Raw genomic sequence first — 23,631 nt, 5'->3', positions numbered from 1 at the left:
AAAGTCCAGTCCTCACAGCCTCAACACGGCATATTTTCAGGATTTCCTTGGTATTCCACAAGTGATGGAATTACTATCAAAGTTTCAGAAAATGCCACAGGTTCTGTGCAATACTAAGTAAATCCTGAAAACACGATGTGTTGGAGGTCGTGATGAGGGGTTGGGAAACACTGCCCTAGGCAGAAGGACATCAATAAAAAATGGAAACAAGTCCATGCCCCTTATTTCTTAGGACACTATGGCTGGTACATGGTCTGTCTCTATGACTTGTATGTCCTTGGTGGAATGGCATCAATTAAACATGGCAACAGGGCAAGACTCTTTTTCTTTTTATTGCAGCCAGATGTTCGACCTCTATGGTATGTACGTTATGGGTGAAAAAGTCTAAATTGAATGCAGCAACCAATGATACATATACACTGAGTGTCACAGGTTTACCGCAACAGAGAGGAGCCAGAAGACCGCAGCACCTGATTTCTCCTACTCCTGCAGAGATTAGAAGCACTTCACCTTTCTATTAAACGGTGTAAATTTATTTTGGCAGTGCATGGGGTTAATCTGCTTTGTTGAGAGCTCCTGCAAGTTTTCCTGGGTTAAGGCTCTCAGCTGTGCACTATTAGCCACTCCCATCTCCTATATAATCTGGGCCCTGGCTAGCACTCATTGTCAGAACAGGCTTATGCTGCATGGCTGGAAGTTGTTATTGGTTATTATTGTAGAAGGCGTTTGGTGGATTTATCTGTGACTGTTGCTAGGTTTCGAGTGTGTGATAATTCCCTTTCTTCTCCTACTTTGGTTTTACTCCATCCTCCACTCGCCGGTGCTTCCCTCTGCTGTTTATGTGTATATTTGTATATTTGGTATTTCTCGTTACCCCTGTTCGTATTACTACTACTCCCCTCTCCCCTGGGTGGGTGAAGTGTACAGACTGAGGGCAGATACAGGAGCTAAAGAAAGATATGTGGCCCCGGCATCTTCACCATCAGAAGTAACCCAAGTAACGGTGAGATTGGACGCCCCCTAGCTTTAGGGACAGGGAAGGAGCCCTGGTCCTGGGACATCCAACAACAGAGTCGTGACACTGAGTTTCTGTATTACACACATCATTCATTAATCCATGTCCCACATACCTTGCAATATATTGCATGAGCAGTATAGTGTATCTATTCACAGCTGCCCACTTTTATTATCATTGTTTACAACCTAAGCTCATAAATTCATGTTAGCCCATAAAAGGCTATACCTTCCCCATATACATGCTATATACTGTGGTGAAATGCTACCTGAGTGTGTTGGGGGACACTCGCCTGGCATGGGATTTAAGCACTCAGGCACGATTTTTCCACAAATTAAGTCCGTAACGGTTTATTAAAGCATCATAAACCGTATCTCGAACAGTTCATTATACCACCATATCAGCATATCACATACGGTTTTACATTGCCTTCAGTGGTCACACTGGTATCTTTCTCCATTACAGTTCATTACTAGTGTTGAGCATTCCGATACCGCAAGTATCGGGTATCGGCCGATACTTGCGGGTATCGGAATTCCGATACCGAGATCCGATACTTTTGTGGTATCGGGTATCGGTATCGAAACAACATTAATGTGTAAAATTAAGAATTAAAATAAAAAATATTGCTATACTCACCTCTCCGACGCAGCCTGGACCTCACCGAGGGAACCGGCAGCGTTCTTTGCTTAAAATGCGCGCTTTTACTTCCTTCCGTGACGTCACGGCTTGTGATTGGTCGCGTGCCGCCCATGTGGCCGCGACGCGACCAATCACAGCAAGCCGTGACGTAATTTTCAGGTCCTCAATGCCTAATTCTAGGCATTCAGGAATTTAAAATTACGTTCCGGCTTGTGATTGGTCGCGTCGCGGTCACATGGGCGACGCGACCAATCACAAGCCGTGACGTCACGGGAGGCAGGAGACGCGCGCATTTTTAAAATTACGTCACGGCTTGTGATTGGTTGCGTGCCGCCCATGTGACCGCGACGCGACCAATCACAGCAAGCCGTGATGTAATTTCAGGTCCTGATACCTATTTCTGCATTGAGGACCTGAAATTACGTCACGGCTTGCTGTGATTGGTCGCGTCGCGGTCACATGGGCGGCACGCAACCAATCACAAGCCGTGACGTAATTTTAAAAATGCGCGCATCTCCTGCCTCCCGTGACATCACGGCTTGTGATTGGTCGCGTCGACGCGCCCATGTGACCGCGACGCGACCAATCACAAGCCGGAACGTAATTTTAAATTCCTGAATGCCTAGAATTAGGCATTGAGGACCTGAAAATTACGTCACGGCTTGCTGTGATTGGTCGCGTCACGGCCACATGGGCGGCACGCGACCAATCACAAGCCGTGACGTCACGGAAGGAAGTAAAAGCACACATTTTAAGCAAAGAACGCTGCCGGTTCCCTCGGTGAGGTCCAGGCTGCGTCGGAGAGGTGAGTATAGCAATATTTTTTATTTTAATTCTTTCTTTTACACATTAATATGGATCCCAGGGCCTGAAGGAGAGTTTCCTCTCCTTCAGACCCTGGGAACCATCAGGAATACCGTCCGATACTTGAGTCCCATTGACTTGTATTGGTATCGGGTATCGGTATCGGATTAGATCCGATACTTTGCCGGTATCGGCCGATACTTTCCGATACCGATACTTTCAAGTATCGGACGGTATCGCTCAACACTATTCATTACATGCATCAACGGAACATATTAAACCCCGACAGTCTGTTCCAATGGCAGATACGTCTCTGCCGTATATATCACAGGTTTTTTTTCCATACCAGGGGTTACCTCTCAAGAGCTTCGGCTCCACACACTGACTCCTGCCAGTGCTGGTTCACAGGGAAACTGCCTCACTGGGATCACCGTCCTTGTGACCAGGGCACCTCGGATAGTCCAGACCCACAGTAGGAACTGTAGCTTCCCTAACACAGAAACCGTCTCAGGCTCTGTAGATGCAGCCTTTCCATGCGCTTCCAGGAAGACTAATCACAGGCACTTCCAACACACAGGCCATCAGTCCATGATCTACCCAAGTGCTAACAGGACTCCAGTCCATCCGCGGACAATCCAACACTCTGACCATTCCAGGACTCACACTCTTACCAGGTGCTTGCAGGACTCCAGCCCATACCAGGACAATCCAACACCTCAAGCATTCAGTCCATAGCCTCAGCAGTGCTTCCAGGACTCCAGTCCATCCCAGGACAATCCAACACATGGGCTATTGCAGGACTCACTCTTCCCAGGTGCTTGCAGGACTCCAGTCCATAGCAGGACAATCCAACACCTCGAGCATTCAGTCCATAGCCTCAGCAGTGCTTCCAGGACTCCAGCCCACTTCAGGACAATCCAACACCCAGGCTATTGCAGGACTCACGGTCTCAGTGCCTCCAGGACTCCAGCCCATACCAGGACAATCCAGAACTGACCGTACATCAGGTCCACGGTCTCAGGTGCTTGCAGGACTTCTCCAATACCAGGAGTCTCCAACACCGACCGTCCAGGACCTTGCACATGGACCAAACGGATCCATACACAGGAACCACACAGGCACATGTGACCCACACCCTGGTCACATTACATACCTGTAACCACTCCCCTGGGTGGGAGTGTGGGTGTGTGTGGCTAGTCTGACCCTCCCATCTCTCATAACTAGCCCTGCCAATCTCCCATTAGCATTACACAACTACTTGTGGGACTACAGATCCCAGCACACCAACCAAACTTCAGATTGACAGCACAGAGTGTCTTCCTCTGCAACACACACACCGGCCATTAACACCCTTGCCGAACTTAGTCTCATCACATTTATGCCTCCAAGCGCATCTTGAAGCACACACACAGCGCCCCCTGGCTGTAACGTGGGTCACCGCACCACAATACTGACTGTAAATAGAGTAAAAAAAAGTCATCTATATAATTGTACCTATGAGAAATGTACATTGCAATGCAAATGTGCCTTGTACCATAATTCATCATTAAATTATAGCCCTGGCTCCGGGCCTGTTTTGTGTTTTGTAGTCTAGTGTTGCACAAAATGAATTTCTCAGATTAATAGTTACTATATTTTTCTCTGAAAAGGTCAAACATGTTGCGAATGCGCAGCAGGAAATGGTAATATCACAATTACGAGCAATATTTAAATAGAAATATTTGTGCTTGGGCTCGCTGTATAAGATGGAGACATTGCATTGTAACGACATTGAGAAAGGCCTGATATGTGGAAGATGTGTAGTGTGGCTTGACAGATATTAAAGCTTATCCTATGTACTGTATAATTTCCTGTGACTGTGCTGCAGCACCACACAAAACTCATAGACGAGGGTGGTGCTATTTCTGGGGAAAGATGCAGACTCTTTATATTTTTATATTATTTATGTCCAGCAAATATAATATATAGATGCCCCTTAGTGAAAATAAAATTGAGTCCCTTCTCTTCAAGTTCACACCCAATCCCCCACCACTAGTACCTGGAGACAAAAGGGTTTCACATGCTGGAGAAAAAGAAGATATGAACCCATTTCATCCATTGTTTGCTAAGGCTATATTGCTTATTAGACAGTACAGTAAGACCGACCTCTAAGCTAAAGTTCCTTCTCCTGGGGTCCATAGCAGAAAACTCAAACTCTGCAAAATGAGGCAGCTCAGGCTGCATGACTTCGTCCTGATGAATATTTAGTGGTACAATATATACAAAATTGCAAGCTCTACAAGATTGGCATCCAATAGATGTAAAGTTTCCCTCCCAATTTTTGCATCCTCCACACATCACAAGTGGCCAGGTGTCCAGCTCCTGGGTATTCAGCACCAAGGTAGCTGTTTCTCAACGCAGTGATCCAGAACACTGCCCCCATCCCTATGTTTTGGCGTTGAGAAACACGTGATGGTGTCTACGCAGTGTTGGATGTTTTGATCTCCCCGAGGTCATTCATCCTTATGTTTATAGTCTTTTCACTAGGCACTGCTCCTAATAGCCAGTTTCCTACTCCACACTGATGAGGGCCAAATACCCCGAAACAGCTGTCTGTGGATGGATACCATGTTTTGGCATAGGTGGTTTTCCTTTCTTGGATGTTGCCCTTCCCGTGGTTGTTCCTTCCCAGTGAAAGACCTTGCTATTCATTGCTTGCGTTGAGAAACACGTGATGGTGTCTCCGTGGCTTTTCTACATGCATTTGCATATTTCCCTTTAGGGATGGGGGCAGTGTTCTGGATCACTGTGTTGAGAAACACGTGATGGTGTCTCCGCGGTGTTGGATGTTTTGATCTCCCCAAGGTCATTCATCATTATGTTTATAGTCTTTTCACTAGGCACTGCTCCTAATAGCCAGTTTCCTACTCCACACTGATGAGGGGCAAATACCCCGAAACAGCTGTCTGTGGATGGATTCCATGTTTTGGCATAGGTGGTTTTCCTTTCTTGGATGCTGCCCTTCCCGTGGTTGTTTCTTCCTGGTGAAAGACCTGGCTATTCATTGCTTGCATTGAGAAACACGTGATGGTGTCTCCGCGGCTTTTCTACATGCATCCTGGAAATATGAGCCTATGGTCAGGATTATAAAAAGCTGAGTGACACAAAAATTGTTCACATGTGAGGGCTGCGCATGCTAGTGTGATCCATAATTCAGTTTTCCTTCCCTCAAGGAAACAGAAGATAACTGTAGATGGAAACATTTAGGTATTTTTGTTATTTCTTCCTTCTTATTTTATAACTGTTTTGTATATTTATGTGTTTTATTTTTATCTTTTTATATATTTTATTGTAAGCCCTATCGATTTTTATATTAAAACTTAAAATCTTTAATAAGTTTGATCTTGTATGTTCTAAAGAATCCATAGCCTTTGAGAGACTGTGTGACCTTTTGATTTTCAGACAGTAATATATTTTGGGGACTCATCACTCTGAGTGTTTCATGAGTGGTGGCACAAATCGGGGTGTGCTAAATGTGTCGGAGTTTGATTTATGCTCACGTTATAGCCTAAAACAGAGGTTGAGATCTGGATTGAATGAGTGGAGATAAAATAACCCTTGCAGGTGTCCCCCACATCACGTGCTGTTTAGTGTGTATGTGACAGAGGATGAGGATAAACATACAAACCAACTTCATGCAAAAATCTTCTGAACAACTCTCCAACAGCCTACTCGTAACACTAAATTTCTATTCCAACATCTAGCCAGGAAGTAAGAACTATCACTGGCAGTTCCTAAGTGCTAGTGGCAAGAATATATACCAGAGGGGAGTGTCCAACCCAGAACAGCTGAAGCAATTCAGGATTGAGAGCTCCAGGAGATCAACTGAACTAATTAACTCTTGCAATGACATAGCAAGGATCATCTGCACTGTTTAATAGTATGATCAAGCAGTTCTAATGAGTGCAGGATTTCGTGTGACCAGATGCTTCAATCTTCAATCTGGTCATTCTCTGTTGCGGTATTCCTGTGACTCAAAGATTTTATTAAATCTTTCCACCAGGCTTTCTGTCTGTGGGTGGTACACAAAGCTTCTGAGCTGTGTTATATGCAGGGCTTTGCACAACTTTATCTTTAATTTCAACATGAACTGAGTCTCTTGTTTCGTCAGGATCTCTTGCGGCAGTCCCGTTCGGTAAAAGATATGGACCAGCTCTCAGGCTATACTCTTAGTGGAGGAGTTTCTTAATGGTAGCACCTCTGGGTACCGTGCCACATAATCCAGAACCACCAGGATATACTGGTTCCCCATGCAGATTTAATCAGGTGTCCCACTAAAACCATCGCTATGCAATCAAATGGGTCCTCAATAATGGATAATGGCACCAAGGGACTGCGGAAATGAGAGATCGGGAATGTTAACTGAAAGGTGGGACAGGACCTATATTCATGATCTCTTAGTGACAGCTGGGCCAGTAGAACCTCTGGAGGATCCTTTTCTTGGTTTTGTCGACCCGCAGAAGAACTAGTATGGGCCATGTTTAACACCCTGCATCTGTAGGTCCCTGGCACTAGCAACTGCTCTATGATCTCATCTCTCTGCCTGATGACACGATAAAATAACTCCCTATTCATGACTGTGACAACACAGAATTTAATCTTAATTATCCAGGCGTAAATTCAGTAGGCCAGGAGGCATACATTATTATCTTTATATTGACTTTTGAATTCATGTGTCTTTCTTTGGTTGGTCAAGACTATTGTTTGTATTAGCCTGAATGTGACTCTGGGGATGCTGTTTGCTGCAAGCTCATTACTTGTTATCTTTGAGGGATAGGTGTTGTCAACCATCCTTTCCTGAATGGGAACATCTTTCTTAATTATGGGTTTCTAAATTATGATGGAGCCCAATTATGATAAATGCCCACAGAAACCAGGAATATGTTAATTACATGATGTTTTAATAATCATATTCCTTATATTTTCCTATAGAGTCATACAGACTTTGTTTACCAAAAAGTATCAACTTCCAAGCAGCAATGGCCGCCTTCCATATCATGGAGATTCCGAATATTTATGAATGCTTCGACGTCATCAAGGAGCTGGGATAGGGGTCATATGGAAAAGTTGTACTGGCACAGGAGAGATCAACAGGTATGTGAACAAGGCAAATACAATGATGGCAATTTACCTAAATTGGGTAAATAAATTGGTAAATTCTATATAAAAATGTGATATTGATTTTAACTGACCATAGAGATGAGAGATTTATCTGTAGGTCATTGGAAAATCCAGTTTATTCTAGTATCATCAGCTGTAAATTTCCCATACATATAGGTCTAAAATCAAACAAACCTCCCAAATTTGGTGGGGATTGATCGGTAAGGTATGTGCATGGGGGGCAACCAACTATCAATGCCAGACACCATGTTGGGTTATAGAAAGATTGCATAAAAATGAAGAGGACGGAAAAAATAGGTGTTGGCCAAATAAGCATTAGGTCATTAGCTGTTGATCTTAATATTTAGAGCATTCAGCTGGCTCTGCCACTGATATACAGACAAATGTTCATTTGTGTGGCCAACTTCACTCTTAATTCGTAAAAACGTCCATCCACAATATCTATAGGCTGGCCCATTGATTATCTTTTTGCCAGCTGATATCTCCTGTCAGATAAAGCGATTAAAGTTCAGTCTCCCAATAACTATCTTCTCATTGGAGATAAGTGGCTGCCAAACATCTAACATCAGTTGTATTGTGGTATATATGTTAAGTCCGTAAAATAAATACATTTAAGGATTAAGCTTTTATAAATCCAAAATGCCTCCAATTTAGCAAAGTCGGACTGCCTCAGACATGAGATTGAGGATTAGGAATTGATGTCCCCCAAAAAATATCCCATTGCCTGTGATAATGATTATGTGATTGAATATAATGCTTCTATGTGAGATCTGGAAGGTTATTATAAACCGTTTGTTTGTTCTTTTTTTTTTAGGAAAAGCAGTGGCTGCAAAATTCGTGAGGAAGGACAGAACTCTACTGAAAACTTTTCTGACAGTTTTCATTTTCAATCACCTTATCTGAGCACGCTCACATTATAACTGCGTATCCAGTCTTTATTGGCACAATTGACCACTATGTATTGAGTCAAGAGTTGGCAACAGCAGGCACCTTGCATCATATCATCCGAAATAAGGTAAGTAAAGGTGGCTCCATAAGATTTCTTACAATCTAACAATGCTTAATTTATGAAACACCAAAGACTAATAATAAACATCAACAATTGGGGAGAATATAGATACCCATGTAAATTAGCTAACTAATGTGTAAGGGGTTATTTGGGAATACATTAAACCTTTCTATAGATGGAATAGGAGTCCATATTGTACTGTTTGATGTCACATGGTCATCACAGCAACAGTTTTATCCACTATTGAATCCACTGTCCCAACAAGAGCAACCTCTTCAATGCTTGTTATTTTCAATTTGGATAAGGCACTGCACAAATAAATCTAAATATGATGATACTTATCTTTTTTTTTACAGATTGGAATTCCTGAGGCTGCTGTGAAGAGGTGTGCAAGACAGATCTCTTCAGCTGTAGACTTTATGCATAGTAGAGGGCTGGTACACAGAGACCTGAAGCCGGACAACGTTCTGCTCATGGACGAAGACTAATCAAATCAAGCTGAGTGACTTTGGTTTGACCCAACCTGCAGGATACTATGTGTCGTCCATGTCACATATTGTCCCGTACATGTCTCCAGAGTTGTGTGACTTGAAAGACGGAGAATACTTACTCTTGAGCCCTACTATAGATACCTGGGCTTTTGGTGTTCTTCTTCTTGTTGCCCTGACTGGATATTTCCCCTGATTGGAAGCAACGGTATATGACTCCATGTACCAAGTCTACATTGACTGGATACAATGTGCAGACTGCACTCCCCCACCTGCTTGTTGGAAGATGTTGTCCAGAGAAGCCATTTGTATATTTAACAATCTCCTCTCTCAATGCCCCGCTTCTGGGCAGTCAGTTCTCTCCATCTTCAATTACTTTAATTTTCCCTGGAAAGTAAAGGTCTTTGAGTATGGCAGCTGAGGAAGATGTGATGATTAGTTCTCTAAGAGATAATAGAAAAACCTCCCTTCTGAGTTCCTTCAAAAACTGTGTGCAGGTACAAGGAATTAGAACTGATGAAGGCAAAGACATAGGAAAATTGAACAATAGATGTTTGCCAATATGTTGATTACCCAATGTATAAATAAAGCTAGCTTGTTGACCTGCAAAACAGAGAAGGAGGAACTATGCAGATTGATTAAACACTCAAATAATGCAAGTTAACAAGCACACAAAAAGGGAAACCCGTCGTGCTGTGGCAAGGGTTCTTTAGGAGTGACCTGGCTGTTGTCCGAGTAATCAGGCAACTCCAATTTCTCCCATAAGGCTACTTTCTCACTGGCGTTTTTTGTCCTCCGTCGCAATGCGTCATTTTGGTCAAAAAACGCATCCTGCAAAAGTGCTTGCAGGATGCTTTTTTTGTCCATAGACTAACATTAACGACGCATTGCGACAAATTGACACACGTCGCAACCGTCGTGCAACGGTTGCGCCGTGTTGTGGCGGACCGTCGGCTGCAAAAAACGCTACATGTAACTTTTTTTGCTGCCGACGGTCCGCTTTTTCCGACCACGCATGCGCGCCGGAACTCTGCCCCCACCTCCCCGCACTTCCCTGCACCTCACAATGGGGTGGCGGATGCGCTAAAAAAATGCATCCGCTGCCCCCGTTGTGCGGCGCAGAGAATGCTAGCGTCGGTAACCTCGGCCCGACGCACTGCGACGGGCCGAGCCCGACGCTAGTGTGAAAGTAGCCTAAGTCTAAAAACAAGAAAAAGTCACAAACAGCCCTCTGCTGCCCCCTATCATCCTGAAACTTGTGCAACTGACCGATGATTAACTGAGGAGGCTGCGGCTGTTTCCACTAGTAGGCCGATTATCGGGAAAATAACAATGAGCATTTAGTATATACACCTCCGATTCTTTCACATGGGATATGTGTATTTTTATACAGGCTGACTGGAAGCCTGATTCAGGTAGCATATGGCTTTGGAGTGCGGCTTATGCGGAACAGAATTATAATATTTTATATTTAATCCCAAAAACTAGGCAGTGTTTATAAAAAAATATAGAAAAGATTTTACAAAGGGGACAAAACAATACAGACTATACAGTTAGAGAGAAATAAAAATGAATATACAGAGTACTTACTATGCCTGACATGGAGATGGCTCAGCCAGTGGTTCAAAGCAATCCAATTGATATGTCTGGTTAATAGAATCAAGCCTACACTGGTATGTATCTTCCTCAGCATTGAACACAGATCATAATTTGCCTTGACCTTTTATTGGCACCTTAGTTACACCCACACACTTCCCCACTCCCCCATGAAGACCTCACATGGGCCAGGTTGTGGGATGGCCTCAGCCCTTCAGGATTTTATGAAATTCCCAACATTATCAATTTCTTCAATCCAAACAATCGCAGAGGTTTGAGATTGCCACCATGTTTTTTAATGGGATTTTACCTTTCCATAGATAGTAAACATGACATAATGATAATAATAATTTTATTTCTATAGCACCAACATATTCCGCAGTACTTTACATTTTAGAGGGGACTTGTACAGATAATAGACATTACAGCATAACAATAAAAACATAGATCAAAACAGATACCAAGAGGAATGAGGGCCCTGCTCGCAAGCTTACAATCCAATCTAGGGAAAAGGGAGACATGAAAGAATCAATTGCTTTAGTTGTTCTGACCGGCTATAGTATAAGAATCGGGTGTTCATGTAAAGCTACTAACCAACTCGTCACAAGATATATAATTAATGGCACTTCCAATAACTATCTCAACAAAACGCGGATTTAGATCCCATTAACCGCACGAAGAGAACCATAATATAAAATCAAGATATCTTTATTAAATAAATTTACAAAAAACAAAACAAACAAATAAGACCTGATATATAATAACCGAGTGTCCTGAGGGATAAAGGGACCCGCATACTATCCCCAATCGCAATATAACTGATAGTATTAATATAACAATCTAATATGCTAGACAAGAGAACTAAATGGGTTACTAAAATATATAATGGTAGAAAGTGTAAGATATACTGTGGAGATACAGGGAAAAATAATAGTTCTCCTTTCAATTAAGGTAATAACCCCGTCCACATCTCTCACATACTAAACCAATCCTTTAAACACCCATTAGTTTGTTTAACATACATAGATATAAAGTATATATATATACAGACCCAGGTAGTGTATTGGTAAAGCAGGTCCCTTCCTCCTCGTGCGCCCCGACGCGCGTTTCGCCCAGAGCTTCCGAAACGCCCCCGGAAGTATACTTTATATCTATGTATGTTAAACAAACTAATGGGTGTTTAAAGGATTGGTTTAGTATGTGAGAGATGTGGACGGGGTTATTACCTTAATTGAAAGGAGAACTATTATTTTTCCCTGTATCTCCACAGTATATCTTACACTTTCTACCATTATATATTTTAGTAACCCATTTAGTTCTCTTGTCTAGCATATTAGATTGTTATATTAATACTATCAGTTATATTGCGATTGGGGATAGTATGCGGGTCCCTTTATCCCTCAGGAAACTCGGTTATTATATATCAGGTCTTATTTGTTTGTTTTGTTTTTTGTAAATTTATTTAATAAAGATATCTTGATTTTATATTATGGTTCTCTTCGTGCGGTTAATGGGATCTAAATCCGCGTTTTGTTGAGATGTTCATGTAAAGCTGCCTGAACCGGTTATCGGCCTAAGTATGTAACAGTACAGACACAGAGGGCTATTAACTGCATAAAGCATATGAGAACATGATTCTAGGAACCTGGTTATGGTAAAAATTTTGAATGGACAACACAGGGACAGTTAGGTTAAAGCGTTGAGGCGGTAGGCCAGTCTGAACAAATGTGTTTTTAAGGCACGCTTAAGGTACCTTCACACGAAGCGACGCTGCAGCGATAGCGACAACGATGCCGATCGCTGCAGCGTCGCTGTTTGATCGCTGGGGAGCTGTCACACAGACCGCTCTCCAGCGACCAACGATGCTGAGGTCCCCGGGTAACCAGGGTAAACATCGGGTTGCTAAGCGCAGGGCCGCGCTTAGTAACCCGATGTTTACCCTGGTTACCAGCGTAAAAGTAAAAAAAAAAAACAGTACATGCTCACCTGCGCGTCCCCCAGCATCTGCTTCCTGACACTGACTGAGCTCCGGCCCTAACAGCAGAGCGGTGACGTCACCGCTGTGCTTTCACTTTCACTTTAGGGCTGGCGCTCAGTAAGTGTAAGGAAGCAGACGCTGGGGGACGCGCAGGTGAGTATGTACTGTTTGTTTTTTTTACTTTTACGCTGGTAACCAGGGTAAACATCGGGTTACTAAGCGCGGCCCTGTGCTTGGTAAACCGATGTTTACCCTGGTTACCAGTGTAAAACATCGCTGGTATCGTTGCTTTTGCTTTCAAACACAACAATACACGGCGATCGGACGACCAAATAAAGTTCTGGACTTTATTCAGCGACCAGCGACATCACAGCAGGATCCTGATCGCTGCTGCGTGTCAAACTAAACGATACCGCTAGCGAGGACGCTGCAATGTCACGGATCGCTAGCGATATCGTTACAAAGTCGTTTCGTGTGAAGGTACCTTTAAAACTGTGGGGATTGGGGATTAATCTTATTAACCTGGGTAGTGCATTCCAAAGAATTGGTGCAGCATTTGAAAAGTCTTGGAGACGGGAGTGGAGGTTCTGATTATTGAGGATGTTAACCTCAGGTAATTAGCAGAACGGAGGGCACGGATAGGGTGGTGGGCTGAGACGAGGGAGGAGATGTAGGGTGGTGCTGAGCCATGGAGTGCTTTGTGGGTGAGGGTAATAAGTTTGTACTGGATTCTGGAGAGGATGGGTAACCAGTGTAATGACTGGCACAAGGTAGAGGCATCGGTATAACGGTTGGTGAGGAATATGATCCTGGCTGCAGCATTCAATACAGATTAGAGAGGGGAGAGTTTGGTAAGAGGAAGATTGATTAGTAGAGAGTTACAATAGTCCAGATGAGAATGAATGACATGATTGGTTTCAGCGATCTGACCACTATTGATTTGGGGCTTACAGGCAGATGTCACAGCTGTGAAAAAATATGCATATTCTTCCCCTATTAGTCCTGATGTGGAAAATGTATGTCCCATCACTATCGTATCTATCCCCACCTCAATATTCATAAATTTCCTTCTGACACAAAGTCTGGTGTAAATGTATAGCATTTCCATTGAAAGGACAAAAGGTTCCATTTACCTCTGGATGCATTTCCTGTGGACAAAAGACTCTACCATTGTTTCCACCAGGGAGTCTGGGCTTCAAAAGGAATTTTTATTAGATTGGTCACTTCCCAACTATATGTAATTTCCTCTAGGTCAACTGGGCAATTTTATTTCAAGACAGCTTAGATTACAATCTCTTGTCCTACTGCAAAAGAGAGAAGAAGGAGGACGGAGTGGGGTGAATGCCCCCTCATTAGTGGCTTCAGGTATCTGGTGGTTGCAATTTATTTTGAGGATAACAACTTTGATGGGAGTGCTTCTTTAATAGTATTTTTTTTCCATAAAGGTCAAAGGGACTTTTTGGGCCCCTTAGGTTTCAGGGCCTGGTGTAATTGCAACCCCTGCACAAATTGTAGTTACAGATCTGGTCCCAGTGGTTTTATTGCTCTAATGGAAACTAGAGTTTCTATAAAAAAAAATGAAATAATTTTAGACTCCGATTTTTAGACTAGATTTAGTTTCCCAGCAGTGGAGCGGAGGTTATCCAGTGACCCATAAAAAGCATCTAATAACAAATCCACTGCCTGAATTGCACACTTAGAAGAGAACGGCATTTCCGGGCTCCTGTCTCATAAGACGTATTGTATTGCATTACCGTTTGAGTATAAAGTGCTGCAGTGAAAGGTATATTTGTATTCTGATTGTGTCATTAGTCTGATAATAAAAAACATAACCAGGCTTCTGAAATTTGTCAGCTACATGCGTGCTATGCAGAATAGCAACGAGGCTGCGATGAACCCCTGCAAAATTATACTGCAGAAACATAAAAATGAGGCCGGCCAGGAGAAAATAAACATTCCCGGGAAATATTTAGCATATGTACTGAATAATCGGAGTATTCAATGCTGCGCTTCTGGAAAATGGAATACAGAAGCTAACTACCGCGGCCATTACCATTACATGAAGGGGAAAAACAATTTTAATTGTTAAGGACACAAACTAGATAATTGGTCCTAAACCCCTTCCCGCAGCGGCCAATTTTCATTTTTACTTTTCCATTTTTCCTCTCCAAAACTTTTTCATTCTTCCATCAACATTGAATTACAAGGGCTTGTTTTTTGGTGAATAAATTGCAGTTTTGAATGACACCATTTATTTTACCCTATAATGAACTGAAAAGCAGGAAAAAACAATTCCAGTGTGGTGAAATTATGAAAAAAAAATTGTTTGTTTGTATTATGTTTTTGTGGCATTGATTATGTCTTAAAAATGACCTGGCAATATGATTCTTAAGGTCAGTACTATTACGGTAATACCAAACTTTTCTTTTATATTTACAAAAATTCTGAACTTTATAAATAAGTAATTGGTTTGTGTCACCATTTTGTTATTTTTCCATTGCGTGAACATGGACAAGATTTTGATCTCTTTTTATAAGATGATCGAAAGATACCAATACAAACATTTTTATTTTTTTTAACAGCGATTACTGTACAGGTAAAATTTATTGTAAGGTTTTTATTATCTTTCTTTTATTTTAGCTCCTCTAAAGGAAGAACTTCAACCTTGCTTGTATTATTTGCTAAAATTTTAGTATTGCAATAAATATCATACATGACGATGAAGCCCAGCTACGAGCTGGACTTCATTGAAGTACAAAGATGGTAGTTACAAAGCTGAATAAACTGATACCCTGATATGTGCAATCCAATGTCTTATTCTAAAGAAATCAATGTATTTCATAATATGTTAATGAGCTATTAAGATCAATGGGCTGGACATAGATCTCTCTGAGAATCTGTCTTCAGAGCTTATTGTAAATGAAAGAGGACGTTACCAGTGTGACACATGTAGTGACTTACACTTTGCTCTCATAATTAGAAAATGGCGAACCCAAACAGTAAAGTTTGGCATCCATACCGAACACCTACTGTTCGGGCACGGATACTGAACATGGACTTCACCAGGAACTCCGTGTTACTGTTCGGACTCTGCCCTCCGATAACTTGGTGTTTCTTGCGCTGTCACGTACTGCTTCTGATAGGCAGTAAAATCATTACTGCCGGTCAGAGAGTCGCAGTTCCTACGCTGTCAAATGACAGAGTGAGCCTGTAGATGTAATCAGAGGTAACAAGTTTACCTCCGGTCACTGACGTCGGCTGATGGGACTACTGCTCCCATCAGCCTACGCCTGATACCGCTAATGGCAGCAGTATTCATCAGCTGTCACCTGCACTCTAAATAAATAATTTAAAAAAAAACGGCATGGGTTCCCCTGTATTTTTGATAAACAGCCAGGCAAAACTCACAGCTGGGGGCTGTAACCCTCAGCTGTCAGCATTAGCAAGGTTGGTTATCAAGAATAGAGGGGTCCTCATGCTGTTTTTTAAACTATATAAATAAATAATTTAAAAAAAACATGTGGGGTCCTCCCCATTTCTGACAACCAGCCTTGCTAAAGCAGACATCTATAAGACACCTATACATTGCTAATCCTATAGTTATATGGTAAATAAGCACACACCCAGAATAAAGTCCATTAATTAAAAGAATGACACAGACTCCTTTACTGATTCTAAATTAAACCACACTCACATCATTGCCCATTCCATTGAAGCCATAGTCCCTGTGATAAAACAAAAATAAAAAAACACCATATCCCTCACCTGTCCACCGTTCTGTCCCATGCTGTAATCCATGTCTGGGAATAAACAGTTTTCAACTCGGACGGTGCCAAGATGCAAACTTCCAGGCTGAAAACCACTGATGAATGAGCTGCTGCGAGTGCAATATTAGTGATCTGCGGTGACATGATCAAGGTTACTGTAGGTCACAGAGGCTGTGTTCTTAGCTGGGCAAGTGAACTGTGGTGATCTTGGTGGGATCACCACTCGCACAGTGAGAAAAAGCCTCACAGTGCAGAAATTTCACACAGGGAACTGTGGTGAACTCTCTGAGCTCAGTGCTGCACTGTGAGACTTTCTATTGTGCTAGCAGAGATTTCACCGAGGTCACCGCAGTTCACATGCCTAGTTGAGAACGGAGCCTCAGTGACCCACTGTAACCTCGATGACGTCACTGCTAGTCAGTGACGCTGCACTTGCAGCAGATCATTCCTCAGTGGTTCTCAGCAAGGACACTGGCATCAGTTGATAGGACTACTGCTGCCATGAGCCTACACATGCTGCCACTAATAACAGCGAGAGCAGGTGATGGCTGATGGGAGTATTCATCTGTCGGTGCCTGCGCTCTAAATATTTTTTCTTTTTTAAATGGTGTGGGTTCTCCTGTATTTTTGATAACAAGCCAGGCAAAACTCAAAGCTGGGAGCTGCAACCCTAAGCTATCAGCTTTAACAAGGCTGGTTATCAAGAATAGAGATTCCCCACTCTGTATTGATTAATTATTTAAAAAAATCACTTGGGGTCCTCCCTATTTTTGACAACTAGCCAAGCTAAAGCAGAGAGCTGGGGGCTGGTATTCTCAGGCTGTGTGTAATTATGAGTAGATATGAGAGGACCCGTAGATGTTAGTGTCCGGCGGGTTCGGCCGTACAGTTAAAAAAAAGTTTGGGTTCAGGTACCAGAACTGTACCCAGGGTCGTACTCGGACCCCATTCACATGGGGGGCCCGAACATACAGTGTTTGAAATGCTATCATGTGCATGACAGCAAGGTAAACACTGCTTCTGATCGGCAGTAAACTCCTTACCGCCGGTAAGACGGCCACGGTTCTGCTGCTCCAGTGAGTATTTCATTTTATTCTTTTTGTATAATCTGCCTTACAGTTCCAGAGATATGAGCCTTTTCATTTAGTTCTAATTTTTTGGCCTGTCCAAGGGGGCATAGCTCATAGGATCCTCAGGGGTGTTTCTTTAGGCTGTTCTGCATTATTACCTTGTGAACCATGCCCCCTGAAAGGACAATATACACCAGTATGAAATAAAAATAATTTCAGGTGTGCATTGAAAATAAGAAATGGGCAAAAACTTGCCACTTTTGACCTGGTGACAGTTCCACTATAGGACGTTGTTTATAAATGCAGCACACATGCACCTCAGGTTGGATTATTGTCATAAGATCAATCTAGTTGATATTCTCAGCAGATCTTGATGCATTTGCTCTCTAGAACTTTGACGATGATGTTTCCTTTTAATTGCTTGTGTTTGCTGTCAGTGAGGTTTATGGACTGACTGATTTATTGCAGATTCAGCAAATAGAATATATAAAGCATAAGTAGCTGAAAGCACAAATAAATATACTTTAATCTACTCATGCTACATCGAATCAGCAAAATCTCTAGGTCCTGTATTAGCAATTCTGAACAGGGCTTGACATACAGCTCTGGCAAAAATTTAGAGACCACTGCAAAATTTTCAATTTGTCTCATTTTTCTCTTTAAAGGTATATTTTTGAGTAAAATGTAAATTGTTCTTTTATTCTAGAAACGTCTGACAACATGTCTCCGAATTTCCAAGCAATAAATTTTGGGGTTTTTTTTCTGAAAAGTAGAAATGGTCCAAATTTAAAGAAAAAAACAGTTCTTTCAGACCTCAAATAATGCAAAGAAAACAAGTTCATAATCATTTAGAAACAACAATACTAATGTTTTAAGTTAGGAAGAGTTCAGAAATCAATATTTTGTGGAATAACCATGATTTTTAGTCACATCTTTCATGCGTCTTGGTATGCTTTCCACCAATCTTTCACACTGCTTCTAGCGCAAAAATTTAAGCATTTCATCTTTATTTGATGGCTTGTGACTAGGGTTGAGCAAAACGGGTCGGCAATTTTCAGAAGTCGCCGACTTTTGGCAAAGTCGGGTTTCATGAAACCCAACCCGACCCCTGTGTGGGGTCGGCCATGAAGTCGGCGATCTTCTGAATCTGGAATCGGAATTCCGATACCGATTCCCGATATGTTTAAGATATCGGGAATTGGTATCGGAATTCAGATTTAAGTGTAAAATAAAGAATTAAAATAAAAAATATCGCTATACTTACCCTCTGACGGGCCCTGGTACTAACCGGGAACCTTCCTTCCTTAGAATCAGGAGGAAGGCTGCCGGAATGAAGCCGAGGGTGAGTATATTCCTATTAGGTATATACTCACCCTCGGACACGCCCTGCTTCTTTCCGGCAGCCTTCCTTCCTAAGAATCAGCCCTTCCAGGACCCTCGGTGACGTAACGGTGACGTCGCGGCTTGTGATTGGTCGCGCGAGCGGTCACATGGGCGGCCGCGCGACCAATCACAAGCCGCGACGTCACCGCGACGTCACCGCAAGGTCCTGGAAGGCTGATTCTAAGGAAGGAAGGTTCCCGGTTAGTACCAGGGCCCGTCAGAGGGTAAGTATAGCGATATTTTTTATTTTAATTCTTTATTTTACACTTAAATATGGATCCCAGGGCCTGAAGGAGAGTTTCCGCTCCTTCAGACCCTGGGAACCATTGGAAACCCAATGCACTGCATTGGGTTTCGAGTTTCGGCCGACCCCGACCCCGACTTTTTTATAGGATCGGCCGATTTCACTCGACCCGACTTTTGAAAAAGTCGGGTTTCGTGAAACCCGACCCGATCTTATAAAAGTAAAGGTCGCTCAACCCTACTTGTTAATATCCATCATCCTCTTGATTACATTCCAGAGGTTTTCAATGGGGTTCATGTCTGGAGATTGGGCTGCCCATGACAGGGTTTTGATGTGGTGGGCTCTTAATTTTTGCCAGAGCTGTATCGTGATTTTGGCTAAATGCAATTTTAACCCCCAGCTCAGATCCTGGGAAAATAACAAAATGGGGCATAGTCACCTGCTGTCAGCCCCAGTGTATCCAGCTCATGTTGCTCCATGGTTTGCACTATATGTGATGCAGCAGTTAGGTTACTTGAACACCAAAAAACACCTATAATAAGAGAAATGTACCCCAATAAAAAATATTGTAAATGGCCTACTGGACTAAGAAAGCTGAATTTGAACTTTGCCTGATCCACTCATGTCTAGTTGCAATTCCTGCCTTAGCTTTTATAAGGGCTATTATCATCTGTGCTATAATATGTGATGTAATAGTTGCATGGCATTATTGAGAAGCCCACGCTGCCACTCCTAAGTTCATGTGAGCCTTCTCTGCATTATGTAAAATATCGGCATGTAGTTTTGGCGATTGATGTGAATTGAATTGCAAATTGTTTGAATTTGCTGGGTCCAGAGAATTTCCTAAAATTTGACACTAATTCAATTCACATCAAATCGCTTCGGTCTACTCTAGTTAATATTATTATGCGAAAGAGAAAATATCCAGAAAATATCCAGCTCACCCGCATATGATCTCAAGCAGTTTGGAGCAATGGAGGTGTCTATGCCTAGACACAGTAAATTCAAGGAAAAGAAGAAGAGGTCCAACTTCACAAACATGCAAATGTTTATTTGTGGAAGAGTATAAAAAACCAGTGCTAAGAAGATTAAAATATCATGATAGACAACATGTTTCTAGTGCATGACATGCTTAGTCATGGATCATGATGCATGGCTTTTTGTATTCATCCATAAATAACACATTTGTATGTTTGTGAAGCTGTACCTTTGATTTTACTTACTATTATTATGCATTTCAGTATTTTTCCTACAGTATAAACTCCCAATAGCCCTGCATGACAAGATATGAAATCAGTTTCTAGATCTTTGGATTGAACATACTCCAATATGTACTTGTAGAATCAGTATTTTTTGACAGCAAGAAGACATGGCATCTTACACAGCCAACTAGGACTCTACTCTGTATTGATGAGGAACAATAACTGTGTCTACAAATGCATGCCTCTGGTTGCTATTTCTAGGCTACATAATGGGATAATTTTGACAGTTTTCTTCTGTTCGACTTCTGGTATGCCTGACCATCCAGAAATATAAGAAACAGTTCAATTTCTCTGCACAGTTGGACCCGTAGCTACCTCCTGTGCAGAGAACTGCAGCAAAGTTGATGAAAAGATCTTTTGAAATTCACATTCGCCAGCTTCTATGAATTTCTACCCAAAGTTTGATTTGTGGCAAGTAAATTTGCTGCGAATTGCATATCTAAAAGGCTTCTAATTGCTTGGAAAATATGTGTGTAACACCCATAGTTCCCCTTGAAGTCTATTGAACCCATATGATCTCTGTAATGCAAGCTCAGTCTTTTTAATCTCCAAGTGACCTCAATTTATCTGACTACCGTAAAGTGGATGGTAAGCACCACAGCAGCCTATTTAACCACAAGCAGCAGTTTAAAGCTTTCTAGGCTACTTATATTTTATTAACAATTAAAAAATGATCCTTTTTCAGTGAATGTTCATTCTTTACTGTTGTTTATACACAGGCGGTACAAACACAATAAGTCATGATATTTTCATACAGTTGAGTACAAAAATTTTCCTTATTTGTGGAGTATTATAGGGCATTTACTGATTAAGGAAAGGCCCAGTGATTGTAAAAGAATAGGAAAGAGTTAATGAAAGTGTGGGAAAGAAAGAGGGATGTACTAGTTATGGGGGTGTGGTAGACAGGAGGGGATATATGTAAGGTATTAGTGCCAAAAAAGCCATTTTGGCGGCCATCTTGCCAAGTGGAATCTGAAGAAATGGCAGAATTTGAGAAGCAGGTCCGGGCCAAGATTGCACAGGAGGGTCTGGAATTTCTGCAAAGTCTTCTGTTCTGGATCTAAACATTGGAGGGACTGAAGAAGACACCAGAAGAGAGTCCTTCCAAATGTGGCAGGCCATGCTACCGCACGAGAGCTCCTGAGCGGCTGAGCCCTACCATGGTGTCCCAGCATTGGTGGTGCGTCGGAGGGAGCACCCATGCTAGGCACAGGGCCCATCATGGAAATCACTAGGGCAGCAGCAATGATGAAGTGCCAGTAGGCAGTGCGAAGCAGATGGAGCCACCTGCACCTCGCAGCAGAGAAGCACAGGATGGCGTGCAAAGGAATAAGGCAGGTACTGAGGGCAGCCTGCTAAGACCATTTAAAGTGACAGAGATGCAGGACGTTTTGTAGCTGGAGTGACAAATTAGGACGTGTCTAGAAGGGCTCAGTGCCAGGAGAGTGATGCCTGTTATGTTAGAAGAGCACATGTTGCAAAAAGCTTCAGACGCAAGATAGGTGGGCAGATTGCTACAATGTCCAACAGCGGTAGCCAATTTGTAAGGTAGTATACATGGTGGTTTCATGGGGCCGTTGCAATTGCAGTCCAAAGCAAGGAGTGACATGGGGTTGATGGACAAAAGAACAATGATGATGAATGTGGAGTGGGTGCAATGCAGATCAGGCGATCATGTTCATTGCCATACCCAAGACCTGGTGGAGTTCGGTACAAGAGCAGTCTCGTCTTCCGAATTGTCTTTTGCAGGTCCTGTCGCAGATCAAAAAACTAAGGTTCGGAGGACTAGTGCCAGACACAGTCATAGGATATTGGACAGAGCACATCAGAGAGGGAAAAGGTCGTTGCTGGTTCATGCAAGATCGAAATCGGAGTTTGTCACTTCAGCCTACTCACCAGAAAGTAGAATGTCAAGGCATCATTCGGTTACCTATCAACTCATTTGGGACCGTTCCGCCTCATCAGGAGCAAAGGAGTTCTACACGGAGAGCATGCAGGGTTAACATGTAGAGGTGCGAGCAATCACAGCCTGCAGTGCCAGCCAGTGCATCACCAAGGAGCCAGATTTGGAGTAACACGGATGGTGAGTGTCCCGTACAGCAGGCATGGTCCACACCACAGCACACACAACAATAGTAGGGATTTAGTCTCAGTGCATAGAACATGGTTTGGAAAAGTAACAGGGTTTTCCTAACCCTTCATTAAAAGCGGGTTGGAAGACCTCTCCTCAGTCTGCGGGTGTGTCGGTAGCACAGTGTCTGTTTTTTAGGGATTCTGTTTTTGTAAGGTGGCTCCTTTCAGTACTCACATGGAGGTGGAGACCAGGGAAAAAAATCAGACACTGGGAATACATTGATGTCTGGTCCCTTATCTCTACAGATCAGGTGACTATTGACAAGGAGTGTGCTTATGAGAGGGAAACCGAAAGTGGCTAAGACTTTTGGCAATTGGCTGCAGGCTTTCCTCATCCTGGCCCATGAAATTTGTCGTGGGCAGCCTGAGAATGGCCCGGAGTTATTCAGTGCACATAAATTACATGGCTGCGCAGTATGGTGGAGGTACAATGAAGAGTTTTGTTGCTTTGTGCTTTGCCGATCAGTTGGGTGGGCCGCAAAGGCAATAGATGTATAGATCCAGCTTACTTTAGCACAGAGACCTATAAAACGTTCCTTTCTAGGGAGGGCCTCCTCTGCTGCACAATCACCGGTGACGGTGGTCTCCAAGCCCATGGAAGTATATTAGTTGTATAACGAAGGACATTGTCACTTCTTTGCAACCTGTAAGTTCTATCATGAATGCTCAATCTGTGGGGGAGCACATTTGGCCATACTTTGCTTCCGCAAACAGAAGCAGGGTGCCAGAGTGGGCAGTGCTAGTGCAGTGCAGTGGAGAACACCAGTGAAAAAGGAAGTACTCCAGTGTAGGTTAGAGTGGTATTCCAAGGAGGAGGAGGCAAAATTCCTTCTGGTGGGATTAAGGAAGGCTTTTACACACCGAATCTTATTTTCCCGGTGGCTACATACTCGTCCAACTTAAAGTCAGTTAGAGATTAGATTTGGTTGGTCAGGGACAAGTTGATGAAGGAGTTGGCAATGAGCAGGATGGCAGGCCCTTTTAGTCTCAGACTTTTTGATAATTTGAGAATTTCACCCTAAGGCTACGTGCCCACGTGCAGGATTTTTCACGTTTTTTCCTCGTTTTTTTCAGCGGTTT

At 42.7% G+C, this 23,631-nt stretch overlaps 1 pseudogene; it reads left to right on the top strand.

Moving 5' to 3' along the window:
• The first annotated feature begins 301 nt into the window (after positions 1-301).
• On the top strand, positions 302-9,539 carry LOC143804040 (serine/threonine-protein kinase SBK1-like; annotated as a pseudogene).
• Positions 9,540-23,631: the final 14,092 nt, after the last annotated feature.

The sequence above is a fragment of the Ranitomeya variabilis genome, chromosome 2 (genome assembly GCF_051348905.1).
Source record: "Ranitomeya variabilis isolate aRanVar5 chromosome 2, aRanVar5.hap1, whole genome shotgun sequence".
Lineage (NCBI taxonomy): Eukaryota > Metazoa > Chordata > Amphibia > Anura > Dendrobatidae > Ranitomeya > Ranitomeya variabilis.
The sequence above is the reverse complement of the archived record's forward strand: the minus strand, read 5'-3'. Positions and strand labels throughout refer to the sequence as shown.